Source organism: Malus domestica, chromosome 03 (genome assembly GCF_042453785.1).
Source record: "Malus domestica chromosome 03, GDT2T_hap1".
In the NCBI taxonomy this organism is placed as follows: Eukaryota; Viridiplantae; Streptophyta; class Magnoliopsida; order Rosales; family Rosaceae; genus Malus; species Malus domestica.
In genome coordinates this window covers 28,668,941-28,677,666 of record NC_091663.1, presented here as the reverse complement: position 1 = coordinate 28,677,666, position 8,726 = coordinate 28,668,941, and the positions used below count along the sequence as shown (strand labels likewise).

Here is an 8,726-nt window from a genome sequence, read left to right as displayed (position 1 = left end):
ACATCATTACTACAATTGTCACAAATAGGGTTTAATTTGTGTGTCAACATAATTTTCACATCAGTCGAGAACATGCCAGTAGCGGAAGCCCTGGCTAGTGGCCATTCTTTAGCACTCAGCCTCGCCATCCTCGCCAACCTTCTTCGTTGCTTGGCTGAAACGACCCTCAATAAGATTGACCCGCACCAAAATGGACCCCTATGTGTGTTCCAACTCTGGTTGCAGGTTTATTTCTCCGCGCTTCGGCTAGAAGTCTCTAACCTCCAGTCTACTGTAGCGCTCAACCTTCAATTGGCCTCTCGACCAGTGCCCCCTCACCGAGCCAAAGAAGTCTTCAAACACCTATTCGACCTGGATGTCATTTCTGATGATGAATTTTTGATATGTCGTCGTTAAGAATATCCTTGCTCTACCAGGCTTCCCACATCGACTTGGAGTGACAGTGAGGATGCCGTTTTTCGTCAAAACTGGGGGTCGTTCGTGTTAACTCGCGACCTTCCCTTTGGTTGTGATGCTCATCGGGGCGAGTTGGGAAGTCTATCACCCCCACTTTGTCGTCCTGCAGCTCGGTTACCTCCAAGGTTGCCCATTGCCTTTACTTTCTTCTCACTCCTTTCTGACCTTAGGGCGCGTCTTTGGTTTTTTAGAAAGGGAGTGTAGAGACGTCGAGAAAGAATTTCAGGAACGATGTAGGAAATTTCGTCTTCGACCAAATTCTCCTGAATCTCTTGGCACTGATATCTTCGACGACTGGTGGGAGGAATATACACACTACTTTTTTGGCACTTCGGTCGAGGAAGTAGTCAACAAAATTTTTGGTGACCGACCCAAGAAACTCTCCGCCTCTCAATCTAAAGAGGCACCCCAAGGTATACCCCTATTTCTACCTATATTTTTTCTTTTAGACATTTGGGTAATTTTACTAATGGGACTTTGATTTCTTAGGTGGTCGGGTACTAAAACAGACGGATGTGGTCGCCCAATAGTGGTCAAGAAAAAGTTGGCCTTTTCCTTCAAGATGACCACCGCAAAAATCTTACCGAGCAAACGACTTCACTCGATTACCAAGACGACAGGCGAAACTCCCCGTCCCCCAAAATGCGTCAAGAAATTGGCGAAGAAGGAGCTCGGGAGATTCATGTCATCTCCATCCATACCACTGGGACGACATCCCCAAGTGCCTCTCCTCCCGCTCTTGTTGCTCAGACTTCGACGGATAATCAGCCTTCTCCGGCCGACCTGGCATCCCAAGCTCAACCAACACCTGAGGTCCCCGGGGTAGTGGTTGAGCTAGTTGCTGCACCCTCGGTTGACTTACATGCAGCTCTAGGGTCAATAGGAGTACCTGTTCTGGGGGAAACGACTCATTCCATTATAAATGATCTCTCCAGGAATCCGAAGCATTCGGTGGTCATCTTAGAAGAAGTATGATTACGCTGTTAACTCCCTTTGCTTATTAAGTATCAAACAATTATTAACACTTTTGTTTAAGGATGATGGGAGCGACGAGACTCCGTTGGTGAGTCACTCTCGACCAATCCTGGCTTCTTCCGTTGATCCTCCCCTAGTGGTTGAGGTGGCCGATCAGGTTGATCCTCCGACGGTCGATCGCGGAAAGAAACCTATGGTCAAGCCTGAAGTGACTTCAGAAACTCCACTTCACCCTCAGGATGAAGACCTCGGCATCCCTCCTCAAGAAGTGACCTCGACTTTTGTAAGGCTCGATTACTTTCTATTGTCAATTTGTTATAACATGTCTAAACCGAGAAAATATTAAATGTCAGGTGCCCACCCATTATTTTCATCGAAAATTCTACGCGCCGAAGGGTGTTATCTATATTTCTTGGCCGTCAAACGTAGATAACTTCCATTAGCCGCGTGAACTGAGAAGTAGTTTAAGACATTGGGCTTGGCCATTAAGTTCTTTAGGTTCGAGCAACGAACCCGAAGACATGGCCGAAGTCTCCTATCGGCAGGTTTAAAACAAAAACCTTCTTGCTATATGCTTTCGTGATTTCCTTGTGCTTAAAATGATTTTTATGTGCAGCCTTCATAGGAAGTCGAGTTTAATGCTCTCTTGTCAAGCATTTCTGGAGCGGCTGGTCCTTCGGCCACTACAATTGTTCCTGCCGATTCAGCTGCTCTGGTTTGGTTGCAAGAAGTTTTATCTCTCTCAGCGTCACAAGTCCTTGAGCACAAAGGTCTCGATTCGTTGGGTGCATGCCTAAACGACCTTGGAGCAGATGGTCAAATGAGCATCGAAGCTATCGTTCATTCATCGTCTGCCTTGGAGCGAGTTCGGGAATCCTTTAGTGTTTTCGAGAACGCTCTTCGGGCTGATAATGACTTGAAAGCTGCCATGGCTGTCCAAGACACTCTTTGTTCGAAGATCGATGCTTTGAAGGCGGAAGGGGAAGCCTTGGCCGACCTCGACCGTCAAATGGCCAAACTGGTAAAACGAAGGTCGTCCATTACTTCTGAGCTTGCGAGGGACTTTGAGTCGGGCGGTAAATCTTGTTTAACTGAATATACGGCAAATGCGAAGTGAGTCGAGCAGCTAAAGATGGACAAGAAGAACCGGCAGGCCGAGGTCATAATGGGCGAGGTGAGGTGGTTGGAGCTGAAGGCCCTTATTGGAACTCTTCTTCCTTCATTGCCCTAGAATGATTTGACTGTAAAACGATTTATCAATGAAATGAAACGCGCTTTTATTCTTGCATCTCCCATGTGACTGGGTAGTATTTTTTTAAGAACTCTCCATTAATTGGCAACATGTGAATAAACAGGTTCAATTTCTAAGATGGTATGCCCCATTGCCGATGACTTTATGGACGATGAACGGTCTTTCCCAATTCGACGACCATTTGCCAAACCTGAGGTCTTTAATTCCCACGGGTAGCACAGTTTGCCAAACTAACTCCCCCTCACCGAACGTTTTTTGTTTGACTCTTTGATTATACGCTCCCTCGGTAATTTTCTTTTGTGCCACTAGCAAGTTGTAAGCGTCAAGCCGATCTTCTTCCAAATCTTCTAACTCTTGTAACATGGCCTAGTTGTATTCGGCGTTGGACAAACTACTCTGCTCGATCACGCGTAAAGAATTTACACTTAGCTTGACCGATACCATCACGTCATGTCCATAGGTTAACGCAAATAAGGTGGTCCCCGTTGTCGACCAGGGTGAAGTCCAGTATGCCCACAAGGCTTCATTCAATTTTAAATGCCACATGCCAGGTCTTTCTTTTATCATTTTTTCGAGAATGCCGATCAAAACCTTATTACTCGCTTCGACTTGTCCATTCGCTTGTGGATAGTATGGTGTGGACTGCTCAAGCCGAATTTTTAAGTTCGCCGTATACTCTTTGAACCTTTCGGCTGTGAAGATTGTGCCATTATCATTCATGATTGTTCTTGGTATGCCGAATCTGGTCACAATATGTTCCTCCACAAAATCGTAAACCTCTTTGGAGGTTAATTCGGCGTATAATTTTGCTTTGACCCATTTAGTGAAATAATCAGATGCCACGAGTATCCATGCATGCTGCTCCAGAAGATGGCGTAATTTTACCGATCACGTCCATTGCCCATCCTTTGAATGACCAAGGTTTGGTGACCGAATGAAGTAATTCGGCCGGGGCTCTTTGGATGGGTCCATGAATTTGACACTGGATGCATCCTCGTGCATACTCAATACAATCTTTTAATATGATTGGCCAGAAGTAACCGTGCCGGCGAAGTAGCCAACGCATCCTGCGTCCTGATTGATGGGCTCCGTAAATTCTTTCGTGTACCTCTATGATTGCTTGGGCGGCTTCTTGCGGGCCGAGGCATAACAGTAATAAACCGCCCTCGCCTTTTCGATACTACTCATTCTGGTACGAGACAGTTTGTGGCATGGACCCTTGTCTTTCGATCGTGTTTGCCTCTAAGATCATCAAGGTATTGCATAATTGGCCTTCTCCAGTCGTTTGGTAGCGTCTCGACTGCGCAAACATATACAGGATCCTCCCATTCGACCAACGAAGGTAAGGACATTACTCGTGTACGAATGACTTGGTCGCGCTGAAGGACTTGTTGATTAACCAAAGCCGGATACGATTGCCGTAAAACGGGTATCATTGGTCCATACTTGCCCCCCATGAGTTATTCCGGAGGCTATCTAAGCGAGTTCGTCTGCGACAGTGTTCCGACCATGGGAAATATGATTGAACGTGATACCGTCGAATGACTTGGCTAAGTAACTGGCAACCATGTGATAGGGCACCAGAGTGCAACTCATGCATCGAAAAGTGCCATTGAGTTGGTTAATCACAAGCTCTGAATCGTCGAAAACGAGGACACGAGTAGCGTGCAAATCATGAAGTACGCTAAGGCCGATCACAATAGCTTCATATGCAGCCTGATTGTTGGTACAATCGAAATCCAACTTGAGGGAAAAGAACCAGCAGTGTTGGTGTGGAGACTGGAGTACGATCCCCACGCCGACTGATGTCGACGTACTAGAACCATCGAAATACATTGTCCAATAATTGTCACGTGCTCCCACCATTCCGATTTCAACATCGTTGCCTCCGAACCCATATGGAGAAGGGTGATGGGCTAAGAAATCAACAAGCACTTGTCCTTTGACGGCTTTTTCTGGGACGTACTGCAAACTAAACTCGGATAGTGCCAGTGTCCATTTCCTGATTCGGCCTTTGATTATTGGCCGAGTAAGCATATATCGAATGACATTTGTCTGGGTGATGACCACTATAACGGATAGGAACATATCGTGTGGAGTTTGGAGGCGACGACAAATAAAGCCAAGCAAAGCGTTCGACGATTTTTCGATTTGACCACGACGTCATCAATATACACTTCTATGGTAGTGCCGATCAGGTCATGAAAAATGGTATTCATCACGCGTTGATATGTGGCACCAGCGTTTTTGAGATCAAACGGCATGACTACCAACTCGTAGGTTCCAAGTACCCCCAGGCAGCGGAAAACAGTTTTATAAACATCAGCCTCGGTAATAAATATCTGGTTATAACCGGCATGTCCATCTATGAATGACAGCATGTCATGATTAACCATGGCGTCGATTAGCAAATCTGAAATTGGCATGGGATATGCATCCTTGGGTGTTGCCAGATTCAAATTTCGAAAATCAATGCAAATACGTAGGGCCCTATTTTTCTTGAGCACCGGTATGATATTTGCAAACCTCTCGACGTATCGAGCAGTTCGGATAAACCTAGCATTTAACAGTCAAACAATTTCATCTTTTATGTCGAACTGTACTTCGGTCGAAAATCATCGGGGAGGTTGTTGAAAAGGCTTACAACTAGGTTTGATACGTAATCTATGTTCGACAAGGGTCCGATCGAGACCCGGCATCTCATGATAACTCCAAGCAAAACAATCTTTAAACTCGTGAAGTAATTGATGGAGTTTAACTTTCATGGCATGGGGTAATAATGCACTAATAAATAATGGTCGAGGATCGTTGGTCGTTCCAACATTTATTTCCTCTAGAGGATTCGTAACTTGGGGTCGGCTATCGTCGAGCTTGGCTGGTACGGCCTGAACTTTATCCAACGATAGTACCGGGCCGTTATCCTCTTCGGCCAAAAATTCGATTAAGTGGATGCCCGAATGTGGGTGCTTGGAAATAGCATACCAATGGGCCAACAGACGTTCCATCATGTATGAAACCACGGCTGGACGCTTCTCGCTTTTGATGACAATCATCAGTGGTGAGGAGTAAATTGGCCAAACCAAGTCTTGCCGAATCCTGGTGGACAATCTTGGTGCCTACCTCGATGGCCTTCTGGACTGAGATCCGAGTCGGCCGTCCATCTTCAATAAAACCCTGTAGGGTAATATAGCCGACGTGATCATTATAATAGCGGGTCTGAATCATGTTGGTTCCAAACGGTTGAGTATCGGCCGGGTGGACCACAACTGATTTACCATCCCAAAAAAATAAGAACTTGATCTAAAGAAGAAGGAATGCAATTCGTTTGATGAATTCAATCCCTACCAAGCAGAGCATTATATTCGGTCTTGGAGTCAACGATAAAAAATGCGGTCATGTGATTGCGACCTGCAATGTGGACCTCTAGAGGGAGTACTTCTTTGGTCTGAGACTTGTCACCGACAAAGCTACTCATGTTTATTCTTGAAGGAATGAGTTCGTCGTTGGATTATCGTAATGCTTTCATGACAAATATAGGCATGATATTGATTGTTGTTCCGTAATCGACGAAAACCTTAAAGATTGGGTAGCCTTTAATATGGGCCGTGACGTACAACGATTTTAAATGCTGAAGATCAGTTGAGGAAGAATAGGGAAACAAGATGTCCAAGGCTGTTTTAAGTTTATTGTCGTCATTTGGTGACTTGTCTTCAGTAGTAGTGACGAAATCAACTTGTGTTGCTTCCTCGGTGATGTGGTCACCGTCCAAGGAACTTGGTTGGTGTGCAGTCAGCTGAAATTCGGCAGGTAGAACATGGACCATGTTGATTTCCATATTTTCAAGGACTGAAGGGCCTATTGGATCCTGGTCATCATCTTTCGGGGTGGTGATGACTATAGCATCATGTATTAGAGCATTCACGGTCGGATCACTGTGTGTCTCAACATATTCGTGCGCTTATGCCACACAATCCGACTCTGTGTCCTTTTGACTGTCATCTTCGGGCTTGTAAGCATTTGGTGTCGGACTCTGCTCCTACCGTATTTTTCGAGCTCGTTCCTCATAGGCGATCCGAGCATTCCTTGTGTCCAGGTAAGCGTCGAGACGTGCCACCCACTCTTTCTCATTGGCCGTTAAACCGAATAAGGATACGGTCGAAAAAACTTCGAAGTGATATCGAAGGTGTTGAAGGTCTTCAAGAGAAAAGGGGAGTTCGGCTATGTCAATGTCTGTATATGGTTCGACCTCGAAGTCGAGAACCCTAGCCTCTCGAATGTGCTGGAATCTGGCTTTCATTGCTGGATCAGTGGTTTTTTGGATGATTTGCTCAGCATTGGGGCAAGTTAATGCCAGGTCAAGAGTTTCTTGGTAAGCATTGGGCAACCCATACAAGTCGTTGGCGAAATATTTCTTGTGAAATTCTTTCATATATTCTAATGATTCACCAAGGAATGGGGGGTGCAGATTCCGCCGAACTCTGATTAGTGGTTCTTTTAAAGGTAACGGGGGCAATTGGCTTTCGGCCTCTTTCTTAAATTGCTTGAAATGAGCTTTCATTCCCCCAGGCCAAAGAAGAAGTTTGATGCATTTCTCATATGCTTCAATGGTAGTTTCAAAGTCACGATTGGTTTCCTTCTGCCATTGTAATTCAACCATGATTGTTGGGGTTGGCCAATCATCTTAGCTTCTTGTCGTCTCTTTCAGCTGCCATTTAGTGGCCGAAACAGGCTGGGCTGCTTGCCGTCGAGCCAAACAATCTATACGCTGACATCAACGTTTCTGAGATTTGGAAAGCGCGGTATACATGCCAGTGGGAGAATTGTAGCTATACCAACGTTGGTCACGTGGTTTAGGTAGCCCGAAGGTTTTTGGATTTGCTGATAAGCTTAAGCTACTGGAATTGCGTGAATAATCATCCTCATAAAATGGTGCGTCAAAATCAAAGCACGGTCTAACCAATGTAGGACCATCTGTTTGTTTCCTTGGGTCGAGCATGTCGAATACTTTCTGGCGCTGGCCTTTACTAGGTTCATTTGAAAGTTTCACCGTAATCGCCGATTGGTGTTGCGGTGTTGGCATCTGCATCGGAGGCAGTTGCCTCTTGGGCTCGGTTAATACGACGCATGCCTTACAATTTCTACACAGAACTATTGGTCCACCATTTTCATCGTCACTGGAGTCTGACATGAACACGACTATGGCCAGTTCTGAGAGTTTAGTGGGTGGTGCATTGGAAAACAGGTCGATCTTGAGTCGAGGTTGGGAACCTTTCTTTAGGATATGTGATACTATTGGCCCGCCATTTTCTTCGTCGTTGTAGTTTGACATGGGTTCAACTATGGCTGGTCCTGATAGCTCGGTGGGTGGCGCATTGGAAAATAGGTCGATCTTGAGTCGAGGCTGGGAGCTTTGCTTTAGGATGTGTTGTACTGGGGCAAATTCAACGTTTTCTTTTCCTTTGCTCTTGGGCAAACGGGCGTCTACCAAGCCAACTGTCACCGAATGGAATGGATCTGTATCAACCGTCATGCGTTTTTCAGGAAATTTTAACTTGCCTTTGTCAATCTAGCTCTGGATATCATCACGAAATATGACACAATTGTTTGTTGCATGTTTTGTCGAGTTATGGTATTTGCAATATGTCTTCCCTTTAAGCTCTTTAGCCTTGGGAATATTATGCCCTGGCCGAAGTTTGATGATCTTTGCTGATAGCAATTGATCGAAAATTGCTTCGACCTTTGTAATGTCAAAAGTGTAGACTTTCGATGTCTTCGCTGTTTCTTCCATGGCCAAGCGAGTTTAGCTTCCTTAGAATTAATCTGAGTCAATGCCTTGCAAATATATGGTTTATCTATTATTATCTCAGCTGCGTCCACGCTGACGTATTGAGACTCATCACATTCGATCGATGCATAACTGACCTTGGGGTTTTTGTAAATCGTCCATTGGGATGGGGGTTTCGAGATCTTCTCGTCTCGGAGCAAATGATCATATTGCTCGACATGTTGGGCTAGTTCATACATATCTCGAAAGTTTGCCCCC

At 45.4% G+C, this 8,726-nt stretch overlaps 1 long non-coding RNA gene across 1 annotated transcript; it reads left to right on the top strand.

Annotated features, from left to right (window-relative positions):
• The first annotated feature begins 536 nt into the window (after window positions 1–536).
• On the top strand, window positions 537–2,719 carry LOC114824022 (uncharacterized). The gene is made up of 2 exons (XR_011579436.1): window positions 537–869; window positions 946–2,719. It is a non-coding gene; the product is annotated as an uncharacterized lncRNA (long non-coding RNA).
• Window positions 2,720–8,726: the final 6,007 nt, after the last annotated feature.